General features: G+C 45.2%; 1 non-coding gene across 1 annotated transcript; it reads right to left on the minus strand.

Moving 5' to 3' along the window:
- Nucleotides 1-497: 497 nt before the first annotated feature.
- Nucleotides 498-635, minus strand: LOC119923577. The gene has a single exon (XR_005448893.1). It is a non-coding gene; the product is annotated as a small nucleolar RNA SNORA7 (small nucleolar RNA).
- Nucleotides 636-3,491: the final 2,856 nt, after the last annotated feature.

Raw genomic sequence — 3,491 nt, forward strand, 5'->3', positions numbered from 1 at the left:
TTAACCTATTTATTTAACTCTATTCATTTATTTATTTTATTTGTACATATCTATTCTATTTATTTTATTTTGTTAGTATGTTTGGTTTTGTTCTCTGTCTCCCCCTTATAGACTGTGAGCCCACTGTTGGGTAGGGACTGTCTCTATATGTTGCCAATTTGTACTTCCCAAGCGCTTAGTACAGTGCTCTGCACATAGTAAGCGCTCAACAAATACGATTGATGATGATGATGATCTTAACTTCACTGACAGCTAATACAGGTTAGGGTTGTCTTGTCTTATGCCGTCGAGTCGTTCCCGACCCGTAGAGACACCCCGGACACATCTCTCCAAGAACGCCCCACTCTCCATCTGCCATCGTTCCGGTAGTGGATCCAGAGAGTTTTCTTGATCAAAATCCAGAAGTGGTTGACCACTGCCGCCTTCCGCACCGTAAACTTGAGTCTACGCCCTTGGCACTCTCCCATGACGCCGCTGCCCAGGTTGGGTGAGTTTTGACTTGTAGCCGATTGCCTACCACTCGCTAGCCACAAGCCAAGCTAGGAATGGAACGGACAGGCCTCTGCTTGACTCTCCCTCCCGTAGCCGAGACTGGTAGAGTCCTGGAAACTCTCCAGGTGCCACCCTGAGAGGGGAGAGAGCCCCACGTGGGACAGGGACTGTGTCTAAGCGCTATGTCCTACCCCAGCGCTTAGAACAGTGCCTGGCATACAGTAAGTGCATAACAAACACCATAATGGTAATAATAATAATTATGAATGAGTAGTAAGCACTCAATAAATACGATTAAATGAATGAATGGAGAGGCCACAAAGGCTTCATTTTTTTAAAAAAAAAAGAAGCTTAATTTTGTGGCCCCAGAAGAGACCCTTGGCAAGGGAGAGCGGCCTAGGTAAAAGCACGCGGGACTGAAAGTCAAGAGCTCCGGGTTTTAGTTCATTCATTCAGTCAGTCAGTCAGTCAGTCGTATTTATTGAGCGCTTACTGTGTGCAGAGCACTGTACTAAGCACTTGGGAAGTCCAAGTTGGCAACACATAGAGACGGTCCCTACCCAACAATGGGCTCACAGTCTAGAAGGGGGAGACAGATAAGAAAACAAAACATGCTTTGGAGTCAGAGGTCACGTGTTCAAATCCCGGCCCCCCCCTCAATTGTCAGCTGTGTGACTTTGGGCAAGTCACTTAACTTCTCTGTGCCACAGTTCCCTCATCTGGAAAATGGGGATTAAGACAGTGAGCCCCCCCTTGGGACAACCTGATCACCTTGTAACCTCCCCAGCGCTTAGAACAGTGCTTTGCACATAGTAAGCGCTCCATAAATGCCATTATTATTATTATTATTATTATTATTATTATTATTATTATTAGGGCTAGGCTGACAGCATTCATTTCTCTAGGCATCTGGACCTAATCTGGTCTGATTGGGTTAGAATAGAATGTAGCAAGTAGAAAGGCCACTGTGCTCTTCTCCCTCACCCTTAAAACAGTTACTGAAACTCATCTTAATTCACAGGGGTTTGTGGGGCTTTGTATATCAACAAATATTGATATTTGTTAAGCACTTACTATATGCCAAGAACTTTTCTAAGTGCTGGGGTAGATACAAGGTAATCAGGTTATCCCACGTGGGGCTCACAGTTTTTATCCCTATTTTACAGGTGAGGTAGATGAGACACAGAGAAGTTAAGTGACTTGCCCAAGGTCACACAGCTGACAAGTGGCGGAGCCGGAATTAGAATCCATGACCTCTGACTCCCAAGCTTGGGCTCTTTCCATTAAACCACGCTGCTGCTGCTCAAGGAGTCTGCAATCTAGCTGGGGACAGGCTGCCTGTCTCCCCTACTAGATTATAATCTTGAGGACAAAGATCATGTCAACTACCTCCGCTGTTCTCTCTCCCAAGTGCTTAGTTTAGTGCTCTGCACAGAATTAGCCCTCTAAATGCTAGCGACTGTACTAATTCTGGCTCTACCACATGTCTGCTGTTTGACCTTGGGCAACTCCCTTAACTTCTCTGGGCCTCAGTTACTTCATCTGTAAAATGGGGGTGAAGCCTATGAGCCCCATGTGGGTCAGGGACTGTGTACAACCTGATTACCTTGTATCTACCCCATTGCTTAGACAGTGCTTGGAACACAGTAAGAGCATAATTATTATTTCCTCCAAGCGTTTGTCCCTTCCCGGCATTTCCCAAAGCACTGGAAAAGATGCAGCCAATCCATTCTTTTACCTCCCCAATAAAAATAACAAGTATGGTACTTGTGATATCTCGTATCTACCCCAGGCTTGTTACATTGCTTGACACTTAGTGAGCAGTTAATACCACAATAGTAATAATAATGGCATTTGTTAAGCGCTTACTATGTGCAAAGCACTCTTCTAAGCTCTGGGGGGATACAAGGTGATCAGGTTGTCCCACGTGGGGCTCACAGTCATCATCCCCATTTTACAGATGAGGTAACTGAGGCTCCGAGAAGTTAAGTGACTTACCCAAGGTCACACAGCAGACATGTCGCAGAGCTGGGATTCGAACCCACGACCTCTGACTCCAAAGCCCGGGCTCTTTCCACTGAGCCATGCTGCTTCTGCCCTTCTGGTTCCTACTACAAATGTCCCAGTAAAGAAGTAGCATGGACAAGTAAATAGAGCATGGGCTTGAGAGTCAGAAGGACCTAGGTTTTTATCCCAGTGCTGCCACTTGGTATCTACCCAAGCATTCAGAACAGTGCCTGGCACATAGTGGCACATAGGAAGTAAGGCGCTGGGGGATCCAGAGGAGGCTGAGGAGATGGTGGGAAGAGGCTAGGGTTGTCTAGTAATTCATTCAGTCGTATTTATTGGGCACTTACTGTGTGCAGAGCACTGTACTAGGCGCTTATAATCATAAGAATGATGGTATTTCATCACCCCTGCCTTACCTCTCCCCGTCCTCCCCCTCTCCATCCCCACCGGCTTACCTCCTTCCCTTCCCCACAGCACCTGTATATATGTATATGTGTTTGTATGTATTTATTACTCTATTTATTTATTTATTTTACTTGTACATATCTATTCTATTGATTTTATTTTGTTAATATGTTTAGTTTTGTTCTCTGTCTCCCCCTTCTAGACTGTGAGCCCACTGTTGGGTAGGGACCGTCTCTATGTGTTGCCAACTTGTGCTTCCCAAGCGCTTAGTACAGTGCTCTGCACAAAGTAAGTGCTTAATAAATACGATTGATTGATTGATTGATTGATTGATTAACAAATACCTGAGAAGCAGCCTGGCTTAGAAGATAGAGCACCGGCCTGGGAGTCATTAGGACCTGAATCCTAATCCTGGCTCCGCCACATGTCTGCTGTGTGACCTTGGCCAAGTCACTTAACTTCTCAGTTACCTCATCTATAAACAATGAGGATTCATTCATTCATTCAACCATATTTATTGAGCGCTTATATTTTTCTTTACCCTTATTATACTTGGCTAGTTGGTTAGCAGGCCCATCCTGTTT

This window comes from Tachyglossus aculeatus, chromosome 2 (genome assembly GCF_015852505.1).
Source record: "Tachyglossus aculeatus isolate mTacAcu1 chromosome 2, mTacAcu1.pri, whole genome shotgun sequence".
Taxonomy (NCBI): domain Eukaryota; kingdom Metazoa; phylum Chordata; class Mammalia; order Monotremata; family Tachyglossidae; genus Tachyglossus; species Tachyglossus aculeatus.